Source organism: Molothrus aeneus, chromosome 5 (assembly GCF_037042795.1).
Source record: "Molothrus aeneus isolate 106 chromosome 5, BPBGC_Maene_1.0, whole genome shotgun sequence".
Classification (NCBI taxonomy): domain Eukaryota; kingdom Metazoa; phylum Chordata; class Aves; order Passeriformes; family Icteridae; genus Molothrus; species Molothrus aeneus.
In genome coordinates, this window is record NC_089650.1 from 31601303 (window position 1) to 31618716 (window position 17414).

Genomic DNA, 17414 nt, shown 5'->3' on the forward strand with positions numbered 1-17414 from the left:
CTGGGAAGACAGGCCTACAACACAGGATCAGGCTTTCAATCAGGCAGTGTTCTCCACAGCCATATCAGCCATGTGGCCAAAGTGCCTCTATCTCATAGTTTCTCTCACAGATGAATAAAATTTGCCTTTGGGCCAAGCATGAATTAAGTCTGATTTTAGCAGCATGCGTGCCCAGCACCTGCTGAAAACAAGACACTTCCAAATGTGCTTCAAGCTGGGCACTGCTGGTGGAACTGGTCATTTACAAATCCTGACCTGCTTAAACAGTAATAATTTTGCCCTTCATCCCAAAAACTAGGAGAGGTATCTCAAGCATTGGCTCTCATATGTGCTTAAAATGGACATAAGATTATGTCCTTGCTTTGGCCATGATTTTCTTTATAGTAGCTGGTATAGTGCTGTGTTTTGAATTTCAGAAAATAATGTTGTGAAGACATTGATTAATGTTTCAGCCGTGTCTGAGCAGGACGAAGTTAAGGACCTTTTCTGCTTCTCACACCACCCCAAAGCAAGGAGGCTGGGGGCCACTAGAAGCTGGGAAAAGACAGAGAACAGATGACCCCAGCTGACCACTGAGATATTCCATACCATGTGATGGCAAGCTCAGTATATAAACTGAGAGGAAAGCTGGCCCCATGGCTTGGACACTTGGAATGGGCATCAGTCACTAGGTACCACATATGGCAATTGCATTGTGCATCATTTGCTTTGCATATTCAAATATTATATCATTATTAGTGGTTTACCTTTTATTTTGGTACTACCAAAATGCCTTCATCTCAACCCCTGAATTTTACTTCCTGTGCCCTTCCCTCCAGTTCTTTCCCCATTCTACTGGGGAAGAAAGTGAGAAGGCATCTGAGTGGTGTTTCAAGACCTGCCAGCTTAAACCAGCACAATTGTTAAGTATATGTAATATTGACACTGTAACATTCTTACTATATTAATTTTTTCAGTATCTACTGTAGTGAGTTTCAAGCTGTTTGTCACAGTAGCATTTGTCTAGACGTCCTTTTCTCGCAAAGAACGCTCCTCAACAATGAAATAATTGTGGTAGCACACTGACCATATCCTGAGTTTGGGCATATGTCCCAAGTAGATATATTTAAAAAGCAATGAAGCACAACCTAAAATTGAACAGAATAATATGTCACTATCTTTTACCAGGGAATGGAACTCCTGGGCAGCTTTACTTCTTGGTGCAAAAAGCAACCTTTGAACTCCTTATACATTGTGTGACTACTGCTATTGTCAGCATAACCGACGTTTTTTCTTCTAAAAATATCATCTACTGAGAACTAAAACAGTACTGGAAACTATCCATGTAAAAATATCTTGTGTCACGTTTCTATATCACCCCAAAATTCTCTTGCAACTTGAAGCCTTCCCTCAACTCAACACTAACAATTGTCCATTTCTATGAATGCTACAATGAAATCAGGTCATAAAGGCAACATATTTTTTTTAAAAGGAAAAAAAAGGAAAAAACCACCCTATCTTGACATTCATAAAACAGGAACTACTTATACTTTAGTATACCCGGTTTTTGTTAAGATGTCAACAGAAAGCATTAAGACATTCTGTTCCACAATGAGGATAATCTTAAGACCCTATTACTTGCATAATTGGAATTTGGAAGTTTTAATGAACTCTAGTTTGTACAATGCTGTTCATCACAAGTATGGACAAGAACAATCCACAGGGTTACATTCTTTTTTATAATATGCAGAATTAAAAATGACTATTCATTTTGACAAAGACTGATATGTCTAAAGTGAACTTATGAATACTTACTCAGCATCAAAAATTATTTGAGCAATGATTGGTTTTTGGCTGTTGAACAAAAAATAAGGCTACTTAGAAATTTTTTTTCTAAAAGCTTTATTTCATTAGCATTCAGCATTAAGGGGTCTGAAAAAACCAGCCTTCTCTGAATTGCTTAGATCATTCACTCATGTTTTCCATGTGGGATTTATACTTCCCTTTGCAGACACTGATGTGATAGCCATCTGAACTTACACACTTAGAGATATTTTTAAACACTGCTGTAATACAGCAGAGGTAAGAACAATTTCTAAGTGATAGTTTGGAAAGAAACATTGGAAAATTTAAACCATAGAAAAGTCTCAAGACAAAATCTTGCTGCAATAACAACCTGACTGAGGTTTCAGAAGACCTCAGGTTTGCTGATTAACCATAATAGGAAGTCCTAGGGTTCAATAGCATTGCTTTGACTAAAGCAGTCCCTGCAACTGTAACTGTTTAAATGTTTGGAAGAGCTGGGAGGAGAGCGAGGAACCAACCAAACAACCAAAGAAACCACATATACACAAAAAACTAAACAATCCCCCACACACAAACAACTAACTCAATACAAATAAACCTTACCAGAAAATGATGCACTTTTCATAAGCTATTTGAAATATCTCATAACATTCACCTTATCTCCCTGGTACACCTTCACAACCTTTAATGGTTGGACTCAATGATCTTAAGGACCTTTTTGAACCTAAATGATGCTATGATTCTATTCTCAGACAACATCTCAATAATGAGTTGTCTGAAGAGGTTCTCAGCTCGGATATGCTATGTTTCTCTTATGCAAATAACCTGGTGAAAGGTTTCAAGAAAACTTCCAGGAAAAATTAAATCTATATACAGGAGTCATTTTTTAGGGGTACCTCATGCTTCCATTTCAGAAGTTTTTATTTTAGCTAGGAGTACACTTTCACTTGTATAGATCACTTCAATGTCAGAGGGATTTCCAGATGCTCAGTAATTCACATGCACGTAGCACTGCACAGAATGAGCATCTTACCATGGGACCTTCAGGGCTTACCCAACCACCACTGTGGTTTCTGGGAAAATACAACAGAAACATTCAGAAATCCAGACTCTAACAACTGAAGAACAGTTGATTAACTCATTAAATCAGTCATAAACATAGTTTCAATAGGGTGATACCAAATCATCTTGTCTACTGTATTAATGACAGTTACTTTTTGATTATATACAGGTCACCTCTTTAGCCTTTACAGTACATCAAGTGTTGTTTGCCTCCTAGGCAGAGCTTATTGCAGTATCTGTTTTTAATTACATTTCCCATCCTTCTCCCCTCACAGTTTTAAAAAGCACAGAAGAGAAGGGCACACGTAAGGGAAGAGGAATGTGCAGAAACCGTTTGGTCAATTCAAATCCTAACAGCCATAGAAAAAATCAACCAAAGAATTGTATTTGGTGCTCCAAAAATAAAAAAGCAAGTGGTGTTTAAGGTCACTGCAAGATTGACATTCTACCTGTAAACACATGGTGCTTACTTTGAATTTTCACACACCATCTTTGTTCTCTGGTGAATACTTTTGTCAAATGCGAAAAAAAACAATTGTTTACATACTTCACCCAACATACCTGATATTACACTAAGAACTCAGCTATAGCAGAATGGATAAGAGAAATAGCTTACCAAAACCAACACCTGGAAAAAAGTTCAAAGTGCTTTGGTACATCAGACACATTTAGAAACACTGATAAATTCAATTTCATTAGAAAGGTGATAGGAGGCTGCAGTTTTACCTATCAGTTTCTGAACCTTGAAATCTCTCCTTTCCACACAAGGAAGTTGTTTCAAACCCTTCCTATCTGGAAATTAAAGCACCAGAGTAACTGCTACAGGAGGGGCTGCCCAACTGCTCCAAGTGAGTCAGCGTGTCCAGCACCTTGGGCAGTTTGATGCACAGCCGGCAGCTGAACAGATTGGGCAGTATGTGTCCCTGTCCCTGCATACATAGGAGCCATCTGGAAACAAACAGCTCAATCATCAAAGAGGAAAGCTAACGAGGAAAATTGCAGCTTCCTGATCAAAAAACTGCAAGCTCCTCAAAAAACCAACATGAAAAAAAAAAGAAAAAAGAAAGGAGGTACTTGCTTACCTCCTTACTACTCCTGTTTTAAGACTCACAGAAGATGAGAGCATTTCTTTATCTCCTTCTGTAACTATCCTTTTTAGATACATTAAAATCATCACCATGGGAAATGAGGGAGAGCAAGGGCTCCCACATGGTTCTGGGGCTGATGCCTCAGCCCAAGGCACTGCAGATCCAGCAGCCTTGCAGCCCAGCAAGTTTTGCTGAAGGCTGCTGTCAGATCACAGAGACCTTGTGAGTGGATGCTTAAATACAACTAAATTTAAGGCCACAGCAGCCTCTATAACACTGAAGAGTAACAGCAGCTGGAGGAAGGAGACAAGAAGTGAAGCAAACTCGGTACATCACCTGGGATCGCGGCCTGAGCAGCGTGCAGCAGCGCAGGCCAGTGACAGCCGCACTGGCAATGTGCATTTAGCCTGGCCAAGTGCACGGCAACCCCGCACCAGCCTGTGCCCCAGCACATGCACAGGCTCTGGCTCCACCAGCAGCAGCTACTGAGAATCAACCCCAGCTGCTCTGAAGTTTGTGACTTCACCTTTAATGAGCCTAATTAATTTACTTTCAAGGTAGCCTGACCCCAGATTGCACTGTGTTTTCCAAATATTTTCTGCAAAGCTGGGGGAAGAGACACCCTCTCCCTGTGAGCCCCTACACGGTCCTGGGGTATCATTCCAGTTCAGGTGCTGTTTAGCACCAGCTCCTGCCAAGGGGAAAGACCCATTGCCTGCTTCCAGGAGAGCCTGGGGAAAAAAGCCAAAAGCTAAAATAATGCAGAACAAAACATTCTGACTGCAAATTGAACCAGGATTTTATTATTAAAAACAGTCCTCAGATTAAGGATTATAACTCCTAAAAGTTGGGGGGGCGGGGGGGGGGGGGGTTAAATACCTTTTTTGACACAAAGAGATCACTACCCTCATTAAAAGATGCTTTTATTTAATTTCCTTATTCAATGCCTCAGTCTTCTAACATAAATTTTTCTCTGCCACTGACAATTTCTGCATTATTTATACAACGGCCAAACTATAATTGGCCTCTTTCACATGGGTGAATATCAGCATATGGGGGAGAAATAGGGCAAGGAGAGAATGCAGATAAGTGACAATTTCCATATTTGTAGAGAAAACAGTTGTACTCTGACAGCATGACAGGTTTTAGACATACTGTTCTGCATTTATACATAGTTTATGTCTAGCTTACAAAGGTTCATTTAGCTAGAAAATCATCATGCTTAGCTGCTGAAAGGAGGCTGGAACAGAATGAGAAATTCTCATGATCTGTGTGAACAAGACAACCATTTTGTTGTAATATAATTTTTCAGAGTACCAGATTTTTCTTTCTATAGACCATTCTGATTTAACTTTACTTTAGATCTAACATGAAGATACAATTTTTACTGTACACAGTACTATGAAACCAGTGGCCAATTTCCAATTTTTAGAGGCAGAAATTACATAAGCTTAAAACATACATCCTATTTTACTCCTGACTTTACTTTACTAAAAGCTTTACTTTTAGCTTATTATAGCACATTTTATTCCCTTCTTTTTATCACAGCAATCGACTGAAACAAAAAAAACCCTTGATATTTACATCCTGAAGCTTTAAATCACAGTATATTCCCATGTAAAGAAATGCACTGCCATGAATTAAAGAGGGTCACATTTTACCAGGATGTTCTGGTTCACAGCTGGGACAGGATCATTTGAGAAGATTTCTATATATAAACTACACAAAGCTTTTTAAACAGATCTTGCCTTACAGCTCAGAAAATATGATCTCATCTCACTTACAAACTACACTAAAACTACAGCCTTGAATTAGGTTAAGGTGGAAAGGATGGGTTGGGTATGTGCAGGGAGGCAAGCAAGGAAGAACCAAGCTAACCCCTAAAAGCACTGTGCTCATTCAGGTGCAAAAATTACTGCAGGTTCAGAGAGGGAAAGTACACACAAGCAACACCTGAGCTGCTACTTTTCTTCTCTCCACTGGGAGCTTTACTGACAAGATGACCAGAGGAGAAGGAATTCTTGCACTTTGCCCAGGGTGCCCCCACTTGTGCAGACCTCATTGGTTCCCTGCATGCTCCAGGCAAGATCCAAAGCCTGCTGAGCCACTATCACTCCCCATCTCAGCTTTCATATTCCGGTTTCAGGAAACATCAGATCTCTTAACGCTTGTGATTCACAGTAATATAAGGCATTTTCTTTCAGGGAAGCCTACTTTCATCAGCACTGACTGGACAAGTCTGACTTCAAACTGCCCATAACTGCAAATGAAATACTGTCACTCCCAATACAAAGGACATTTATCTACAATTTTACTGATAAGATACCCATCTTTCTGTGGAGCTGACAGTAAACTTTTCACTGCTATTAAGACTCTGAGATACAAAGTTTATTTTTAGTGCTTCTTCTGCACTGTAAGATTCTGCAGAAACACATATTGTGATTAGCTGCATTAACTTGGAACCAGAAAACTTGGGCTCAATTCCCAGCACTGCCACAGGCTCCCCATAAGGACACATCACTTAGAATTCCAGTGTCCCTTGTCAGGTATCTATAAATTGGCTGGCAAAGTCTCATCCAGTACTCCAAGAGTTCTTAGAGTCACTGGAATGGAACAGATAGTTCCAGAGAGCAGTTCATCTCACCTGCAGACAGCAGTCCATCTCACACCAAGACAGATGCCTAAGGTAGGTCAAATGAATCACCTTCTGAAGGTATTTAAACTTAAATGAGATGAATCCTATCCTTAATCCCTCTCTGCCATTGATCCCCATCTGTCATATGGGATTTATGTTTCAACACATCAATAGGACATTACTTTGATTGGCGCCTATGTAATATAAAGGACTGTCTGATGTGTACAGACTTGCACACTTCACAAAAAGCTATTCCTAAGATCTTCACCTGAAATCTTCATGCCTACATTCAAAACAGGCTATCTGGGAAGCTATGGTTTTGACTTTGCATTTGTTTTTCCCATTTATGTTATCACATATCAGAGTTGTATTAGGTGTTCTCCTGTATCAGCCTCTCATTGAGAGGGGGAGCAGAAATCTCATATAATTACATCAACCTCTGGACAGATAAATTGGCTCCTGTACTGGGGAAGCTGCTGTAGCAGAATTTTGCTAATTCCTTTATCATAGAAACTGCTTCCTGCTATAAAATAGCTAGTGCTTTAAGTATTACTGGAGCTGAAACTAGTTTATCTCCTTTATGTCAGATAAATTCCCTCCTGGACGCAAAAGGCTAAAATCCAGGTCCTTTGTACCATCCCACCTGTAAATAATTCAAATCCCAGTTGTGAGCATGGCATTATAACACAGAATAGCTTTCTTCAGTAGCAAGTCAAACAGCTTACCTAGTTTTCAACTGGAAGATAGCAAATCATGATTACTGGAAAACAGGACACTTTCTTCTATTTAAAACTGAAAAAATAATCATTTATGCCAGGTTGAAGGTAAAGAGGTTTTAAAAGAGTAACTCAGCATAGTTTCTAAATAGAGCTCCAAACTGGAGGTCCAAATCCCCTAGTATGAACAGTACTCTATGACCAGCAAAATGTATCTGACAGAATACCTAACAGACAAGTGCTCACATTTGCAGGTCTGAAGTTTCCATGATTCAATTAAAATCCCTTTAAAGGAGAGGGTTGATATAGTGACAGCAGTGAGTTGTTTATTGATCTCTGGGGGCCTTAAAAGATGGCACTTTTTCCAACATTTGGGCTAGGTTGGTGTTTTTTTTTTTTTGGCACAATAGCCCATGTCCCCAGTCAAAGATCTGGATCCTATTATGTTAGGCACAGCATAAACACATCACAAGGCACGTCAGGCCCCATTCTAAAGAGACCGCAGAGCAAACACCGTTCCTCACAAACATGAAGCAGCTCTTGATGAAACAGCTGTCACCGGTTCCAACCTTCATTTGGAATTCATGTGTTAACAGAGCACCCATACATAAAAATAACCTAAAACAAAATAAATTAAAAAAAAAAAAAAACAGAAAGAAGGAGCATGGCCACCACACATTATGATGTTTGCTTTTGATTTTTCCCATGTGTCCAGGCTAGCAAGCAGCCTACAAAAACAAAACAGGTAAACAGGTTTGAAAAAGCCTAACTTTTAGCTATTTCTACATGCTGTATCCACATGTACAAGGGTGCTGTCCCATTTGGTGAATATGCTTATTACATGTTAGTCTTAGGCACTAACATGCTGATACCAGCCAGCTAAGGTTTAGTTCTAACTCTGCTAGGCAGAGTTTGTGTAGATTATCATCTTCATCTCTGCAGCAACAGGTATGAAATGTTTGACCATCATGGAACAACACAGAGCCTCTCCACTCACACACCTCACTTCTAATTTACCTCCTAATCTTGCTACATATAAGTACAGAAGACTCATATAGCCAATAATAATGGGACAACAGCTTGACTAACCACAATCAATAAACTTGCTGATGGTCTTTAGGAGTGGAAAAGTTTCAGTACATTCCCCTACTCTTTTTTTTAAGTACTACAGCTTAAGGTAAACACTAAGCATAGTTCTACACTATTTACTATACAATCTCTTAAACTTAGTAACTAGAATTTATTGACTGCAATTACCTCTAAGACTGATTGAAGCAACTGCCTGTAAGCATATTAACAGCACTACAGCTATAAGTAGGACAGGCTGAGCTAATATTTTTCACAGTTTGAGGATAAATTTTCATTTACTTCATCAGCGTATTACCTCAGTATTACTTCATCAGAATAATTCCTGAAGTCTTCAGAATGATCAATACACTTATCCCAAAAGGACCCATGAAAAGGCCAATATTTGGCCTACTGGAAGACAAAATCTTAAACAATTTGTTGACTGTAACAATCTCAACTAGGCTCAGTACTCATTACATCCACCTATGTTTGTCGACCCTTGAGTTCATCCTTTCAGACTTACACATTTACCTACCTGAAAGTCCTAAAGCCAACACTGTAAACTACACCAAGAGGTTGGATTTTTACCTTCCCAGAAAGATTACTTTTCTTCATAGAACTGACTGGAAGAAGCCACAGTGACACCCCAGACTAGGGAATGGCAGGCGTTAACCCCTTCCAGTAAATAATTTAGCATTGCTGTTGAATCAGTAAACACCACTGAATTCATATGTTGTTTTAAAAGTAGCTGAAGCACACAGACATTCTAAGAGCCAAATGTCAACACAAATATCTGAAAAGGCAGGAAAAAAGTTTTGGCTTTTAGGATTCATTTGAATCCTTAAGTAACAGTGCAGACAGACCCTCCTATGCCTGCAAAAGACTGGTTAATCACCTTCAATGGACATTTAGCTGGTTTTTGCTTTAGAATCTAATTGACAGTACATGAATAAGCAGTCTTGAATTCAAAAATCTGAGCTCTAGCTGCTTGATATAAAGTTAAAATATTCATTATTATTATTCTTCCAAAATGCTGATTTCCATAGCATGTTTTACACCTTGCTCACCTATAACACAACTTTCATCAGTATTTAAAAAGAATAATTGATTTTGAGTAAACAGCTCACAATTATAAGCCAGTGTACAATTTATAAAGCAAATATTTGCATATCAAATATTAAAGTAAGCTCAAGTCATTATTAAAAACAGACATATATTTTGAAAATGACAAATGCAAGAAAAAACTATAGCATGTGACTTTAGGTGGTTTTGTCCCAGATGATTTTTACTTTAATTTTTCATTATCAGCATTTAGTAAGCTAAAAACAAAAAAAAAGCAGTAAATACACATTAATAAAACCCCCAAACAGATCAATCCTCTTATGCAAGATTTACATAAATAAAGCAAATATACAAGATAAGAGCAGCAAAGGCCTTACACAGCTATAGCACATCATGAAGTAAGTGACCTCTGTCAAGGTCACATGGATATTGCCGGGTGTTTCTCTGCTCTAACTAGCAGCTGAGCAAGCTAACAAAGCATGAAGTAAGAAAGTCAAAGATGATGAGCAAGTGCAAGGTAACTGCTTGTTATTAGCATATGGGAAAAAATATGAAGAAATCAAAAATCTCAAACAGAAAGGCACCCACTGTCAGGCTTAAGGAAGTATTAGTATACCCCAGATACAGTTATCAAATGCAAGAGCATAAAAGACAGATCTTTAATTAAACATTTGGGTCATTAGAAAATACATAAACTTTAATTTCAGGATCTAAAAATCCTGCAGTTCAACCAATACTCCACTTGCAGTCAAAAAACATATTTGCCTTCCACCCTCAGCTGGACTACTCCAGAACACCTTTGGCAGTTCAGTGGGAGTACACTCTCAAATGTAGCCCTCTCATCAGAGACACCCGTTTTCTTACCAATGCCACCAATTAACTATCCAAATCCTGACACACAGAGAGAACATGGAAGATGCTAATCAAGACAAGTTTGTCCTGGTTCAAAGCAGAATCATGACAGGATTCCCTGGTTCAGATGCCAGCCACAAGATTTGCCACCTGCATAGACAGTTCCAAACCCAGAATGGGTTTGACAGAAGACCATCCTTCTGGTATCATCTCACTGATGGGCATCTGGAAACTAAAGCCTATTTACACAAATCCTGGCCATAACAATGAAACACAGGGCACTGGCACTCCCACATCTCAGAGAGTAACAGGAATTCTCTTTTTAAGTGAGTACCTACTAATAAGCACAGTTTATAGTTTTAGGACACATCAGAGGAACAAAATAAATGGAAAGAAGAGTTAGCACTAGTTAGATAAATAAAAATGTGTCATTTTTGTTAGATAAATAAACAAAAATGTCTCATCAGTTACAATGGATGAAATAGGATTATAACATACAAGGGCAGCTTAAGGGAAGTTCAGACAGAACCTCTTCACACTATGCTACATGTCACATCTTTTACAACAAATGCTATTTAATCCAAGAGACACAATAGGAGTTAATAGCAGCAAGTTCAACGGGCTGGTGATTTTTAGGTCAAAAGGACAGGTGATAACCTTCTCCATTCTCAAGGATTAACACAAATCCAGCAATTTCAACATCAAATCTAGAACTTGTACCTGGTCCAGTTAAAAGAAAAGAAAATACTAATCTACAGTCTTCAAGTAGAAAGGTGTCAATCTGCTCAGAAAGGTGTCATCTGCTCATACACTTGCTACCCTGATGGACAAAACACTGATAGCTCATTTCTGGTCTGGGCTTTAGTACCCTGTGTACCCAGCCAGGTTGCTGAGTGAACTTCTGTGTATCAGGGCACAACTTAACACTGGTATTTTCACTGTGTGGGGATCAAGAAGCCTTTCAGCATATCCAGCTTTGCAAAGAGAACAGTAAGCTTTTAGAAGTCCCATTAGGAAACAGACTAGACACATCCCAACTGGGACAACTCAAGCCCCTCCTCTAAACTAATTCTAGTCCAGCATCCTTTCTGAGTTAGGCACCTCTCCTACTCTCAACACTCCAGTCAGTGTTTACAGCTGCATACAACTTCTTTTCTCTTTGAAATAAGAGCAGATCACATTACCTGGCTGTAATCCCTAATCCTTCTCACAACCAGTATTTTAGGGGGGAATCACTTTTTGGTTTTTTTTACTGGAAGTAGCCAAAAGTATTACAGTGCACTTTGTTAAAACACATTCAGATGTAGAATAAGAAAGCAAATGAAATCAGTCTATAAAAGCACTTTTTCCAACTTTATTAAAATTGGCACAAAAAACCTAGAAGTACTCTCATGAATATGGATTTTGTATTTTATTCCAGATCATTGTCAAAGGTAATGAAAAGAATTGGAATAATGGAGATGGCAATTCCCCATACACTATCTGTTCTGCAATTTATTACATGGAAAAAAAAAAAATCTGTTCACCTGGACAATAGTGCTGTTCTACAGTATTATTTTTACAACTAGAACATCACCCTGAACTAAATAAAATGCCTTACTGAATTCAAAACACAAAACTTACATTATCAACAAGAAACACAAAGAGCCATTTTTTAACTCAAAAAAAAGTTTCAAAACTCTTTTGATTGGGACATATTACACTATCATTCTTTAACCCTCAAATATTTGCCAGTATATTGTGTCTTCTATCAACACATCATACCACTAAGTTTTCCTTATCACTTTATCCTGTAAAAAATTTAAAAATACAACCCTTCCCGTCTCTATTTGTATCATCAAATACTTTAGGAATTCCTCCCAACTCTAATACTTTATCCTAGAAATAAATGCTTGTAAAGAAATGCTGTCCATAGCTTTGGAAAGAAGTAGAAACAAAAAGAAAAAAAAAAGCCCAACCACAAATAATCCGAACCAACCAAATAAACAAACAAAAAAACACCACCAAAATAAAACAAACAAAAATCCAAACAAACAAAAATAAAAACCCTGACATGCTAATAGTGGTCATTAAGTTTTCCACATAGGAGTTGGATCAAGCGTTCATCTGTACACAGACGTATTTTCTAGGAAAAGCACAACTGTTACCCTGAACTAGATAAGCTATTTGTGAAAGAAACTTTATTTCCACAGTGGTTTGCACAAAAGCACTCCAGTTATTTTTAACTGCACTATCTACATAGGTATTTAAACGCATGGACATGAGAGTGCATGGGTAAACTCATGTCTCTGAGCCAAGCTGAGGAATGGTTACCAGCTTTCCCATTTGCAACTGCTACACTGATTTTTCAACCACATGATTGCAGAAAAACAATACCCTTAAGATAAAGGTACAAAACAGAACTTGTAACTGGATTTTTAATCACTTAAATCAATTCCTTAAAACATCACTAAGCAGCTTTGAGGCACTGTACTACCTAGTCATTATAGCTATGGATACATTATTAAAGCTACCACAATACATTTGGCCATACATCCTGAATAGTGTCCAGGAAACTTACAGACAACATCCTTAAAAGAACAAAATTAGGTTTAGCCACTCCTAAATAAAATTTTATTTTCCTGAAATTTTTATATAACTATAATATTTCAGAGATGATTAATTATTTGGATAATTTCTTGTGACTGTTTTAAAATTTGTTCAATCTTCTCAATTTAAAAAGATATTATGACTATTAGAAGCTTATCAGATAACTACACTGCACAGGAAACGTTCCAGATTTATTTCATGCTCTGATAGATTTCTCTGAGCCTATTTAGGGATATCTAGAAAAGAGAAGTGGCATCCCGAGTTTGCAATTCTGAGAATTTGGAAGATGGCAACACCACTCCCTCTAGTATGGAGAGGGAGAAGTGTTCAGTGCCTTCTGTTTCAGGGAAATACCTCCAGACTGGCAGTGATAAGAAAACAGGTTAAGAAAAATGGTCAGCTCTCTCATAAGCCATTGATGTGCTCCTCCTTTAGCTACTTGGGGAAAACAACAGAAGAGAAAAGCTGGCCTCTAAAACATACTGATTAGACATTTGTCAAAAGTAGTACATAAGGAGACGTTCCTATTACAGTTCCCATCCAGCTTTCAGTCATTACAGGACTCAAAGAAAAAATTAGTATTAGTAAATATTTTTACTTTTTTTTTTTATTTAAACAAGAAAAAAATTTTCCACATGCTACTGCACAAATCACTCAGCTAATCCTGAAAGAGATTGCCTGTAGCCTGCTCTTAGCCTATCACCAGAAGAAATCATGAAAAACCCTTGTCAGTTGTCCTCCTCCTAATGCATTCTGCTTTGGTGTCTGGTATTTTTGTAGAAGAAGTAACAGTAAAACCACCCCCACTTTTACTGGGGTGTATGAGAGAGGAGTAGAGCCTACTCTAGCAAAGATGACATTTGTACGTAAAGATCCTGAAAATATTTGTTAAACCAATGCTTTGTTTACTTAGTCTGCCAAATGCTTTTATTTTAACCTCGAGTATCTTTAGGAAATGTCAGCAGTAAACACAAATTAAGTTTGCTCCCTTATCTGTATTTCTAATTAAGTTTTTTTCCCAGACACGGAGTTATGTCTAAAACAAACATTCTATAGAAAATCAAAGTAAAATCAAATGATGAAGTATTTCTCTTTGTGAAACTGCGTATTTATATAGGCATCACCAGCAGAGGGAAGGAGATCATGGTATCTATGCATAATAATTCCTCCATGCTTTTCTTCCAGATATGCAGAAATATTTTTTTGTCCTTTTCATTTGTATCACAAACTTTAATGTCTCTCTCACAGCACGTAATGCGAGGTTGCGTGCACCCTTTACTAAGAAAGCAGTTCCCAGTAAAGAGTTTATCTGTGTGCTTAAACATGCATGCAAATATAAAACTACATACAAATATTTTTTAAATTGTAATCAGACTGCTGAATGGACAGGAAAAGACAAAAATATGCTAAATAAGAGCTTCATTTTCATGAAAGGAAACATCAATTAACTGAGTTCTGTACAGCTGAGTGGCTTAAAAACTTCTACCAAGACACTAAGCTGCTCCTTCTTTTTACTTATTACAGCCAACCCTGCCAAAAGACCATAAAAATTGATTTTATGTTTCCGGTGTCTCTATGCTAGCTGGAAGAATATAGATTTTTTTTTTTCCCCCTAGGTTTCTGACAAACAGAACCTTCCCTTATCTCACACCTTCACTACACTAACCAACACTGAGCATGTTCTTGGTCATCTCTTACATCTGATTTAAGTTATGATTAAGGTAGGAAAACATTTCAGATTGTTAAATCAAACACTGTTCCATATGGTTCTAGGGTTTCTTGCCCATCAGTGTTACACAGGAGGCTATATCCCACTTGTGCTCCTATGGCATACGTGGCAACTGATTGTTTTTCACATTTGGTTTAAGGAAGTATTAGAACTGCTGTTAGTCTGTGAGCTACCTCTTTAAATTCCAGTATCAACCCCTAAAATGGATTTAGCATCTTTCACATCAAACATTAATAAGGCTCACTTAGACGCTCTTAATGTGAAGGAAAATTTGGCTTGTATGAAATGGCTACACTGGAACATTTCATGCTTTTGCAAGTGCGGGAGTATGATTATTTCCCACAGTATGTCATTATCTTATGCCCTGTGGTTCTTTTTGAAATTATCTCTTCTCACTCAAGCTGCCTACACTATGTTTTTAAGCTATATAGTTTCAATTTATGAACTGTACGCACGCAAATTTTGAGCAACTATACCACAAGCCAAGTAATACACCACATTATATTTCCCTCAGACACTACTAATAGAACTAAAAAATCCAAAAAGCTTGGAACAAAAACAGGAAATCTGACATAAAATCAGGTCATTTCTTGACAGACAAGAAAATACTATTCTAGACACATGTGCAATCTCCTTACGCTTTTTCTGAGCATGCTTTTTTAAGCATGGCAGGAGATGTCATTTCACATCCTCACAAAGCAAATTAGTTCGCTGCCTACTTGTCCTTGTACCCAGAAGCTTCCCCCTCCCTTTTTCAGGGACACTCCTGAAACAACTGCCCATCTGTAACTCTAGATGTCAACTCACCAGGGAAAGGAAACTCCCCTCGGGTCTGCAAGTACCATCTTCCCTTTCTCAGGATGGAGTAACTCTCTCGGACAATAAAGCAATTTAAACAGCGCGTAACAGATTAACATGCAACATGGATGGCACACTGCACAGCAGCTCTGAGATCAATATCAGCGCTGCAGATTAGGAGTCTACTTGTCATCTACAACATGTATGCGTATCTAAAACTACTCTGCTGACCTTTGTACAGAAAATATTGTTTCAGAGACAGTGAAATATTATTGCACTACAACATTTTGCATTGAGTTTACAAGGTAATAAAGATAGAGCTACTTCTTCACACGCAAATGGCTATTAAATAAGGAAAATAAAACTTGACACCCGCCACACAATCAAAAGAAATGATTTATCTGGATGCCAACATCTGTCTTGAGATTGTGGCCAAGTGCTTTTCTGTGCTCATTTAGGACTCTACTTGGAAAGCTTTTCAGTTACATCTACCTAGAGATTTCTCTCTACCGCTTCCCATCTGACAGAAATCACTCAGCTGGGTCTGATGAATAATAGCAAAAGGCAGCTTGTATCAGAGATGATTGAATTACAGATTGTTGAAAGTGCCATAAAGGCTCATTCCAATGACTACATTTAATTTATTTACTATACTGACTACCAGAAGCTAGCAGTCGTTTGATATCTTTATTTCAGAAGGCTAGAAACAAAAGAAATATTAACATTCTTTGTCACTTTCTTACTACTGTACCTAGTAGAGTTTGATAGGCAAAATTAACTTTTAAAAAGAGCGCTGATCCCCTACCCATACCGTGTGCACCTAGGAACCAGAACAGAACGTACCCAAACCAAAGCAGGGCAAGCGGTATTCGGTATGAAGGCAACAATGTCAGATAAGATGAAATTGCATGGAAAGAAAACACATTAGCCTGACAGCCTTTCTAAGTAATGAGGGAAAGGCTTTTGTGAATTGATACATTAACGATTAGCTGTTTTCCAGCGGTCCGGAGGGGAGACCAGCGCCGGGGCGGGGCGCACCGCCGCGCCCCACCGCCCTCCGCCGGGGCGACCGTCGGGACAGACCACCCTGCCCGGGGCGGGGGCACGGCGGTGGCAGCGGCCAGGTGACACCCGGAGGAACAAGTTGGCTCGGCGGCCGCCTCGGCGCCGGCTCCGGGCAGTGGCGGGGAGCGATGGAGGGATGCGGAGCAGACGGCTCCCCTCTCTCCGGCAGCCGGGGCGGAGGGCGACGGCGGAGCTCCGCGGGGGCGGGGAGCAAGGAGGGCGGCGGGGGGTTGGGGGGGGTGGGGGGGCGCGGGCGTCCCCTTTGTCTGTGTCGCCCCTCCCGTAAACGCCCCCACCCCCGCCGGGAGCGCCCCGGGGGCGGGCTCCCGCCCCCCGGCAGTGCGGGCAGAGCCGGCGGGCAGGCGGGCGGCGTTGCAGCCGCCCCCGGAGCATGTGCGCTCCCCCCGCCCGCGCAGCGGGCAGCCCCCCCCGCCCGAGGCGACGCCGCCCGGGCGCGGCTGCGGGCGGCCCCGGAGCGCTGCCTTACCTGGCAACCGGGGCGGGCGCAGCCGGCTCCGTCCTTCAGCCTCTCCCCACGGCGGCAGCTCCCGGGGCGAGGCTGCGGTGCGCGGCGGGGCGCGGGCGGACCGCCCCCGGCACGGCAGGCAGGCTGCCCCAGCCCCCTGCGCTCGGCGGGCTGGCGGCGCGCCGGGCGTTAAGTTTCGGCGGCGGTGGCGGCCGCCGGCGGGCAGGGCAAGGCGAGGCAGGCGGGGCGGCGGAGGCGGCACGGGGGCTGCGCGGCGCCGGGAGCGCCGCCACACTGCAGCGTCTCCAGGAATCCCTCCCGCGAGAGGCAGCCCATCACCCCCGGCCCGCCGCCCTCATTGGCTGCGGGGCGGGGAGACGCGCTCCCGCCGCCAATCGCCCGGCGCCCAGCGAGGGTGGAGCCGCCGCGCCGGCCGCGCCCATCCCGCGGCCGCGGGTCCCTGTCCGCCCCGTCGGGCGGGGCCGGGCGGCGGCGGGCG

At 40.7% G+C, this 17414-nt stretch overlaps 1 protein-coding gene across 3 annotated transcripts in view; it reads right to left on the reverse strand.

Moving 5' to 3' along the window:
* Nucleotides 1-17101, reverse strand: part of SYT1 (synaptotagmin 1) — a 335539-nt gene extending 318438 nt beyond the window's left edge. The window contains exon 1 of one of the 3 annotated variants that reach the window (XM_066549876.1): nt 16937-17101. The gene's annotated coding sequence lies outside the window, so the exon portion shown is untranslated. Of the gene's footprint in view, nt 1-15393; nt 15413-16936 lie in introns of those variants that run through there. The other 2 variants (XM_066549874.1, XM_066549875.1) reach the window with 2 other exon arrangements.
* Between the last annotated feature and the right edge of the window lie 313 nt (nt 17102-17414).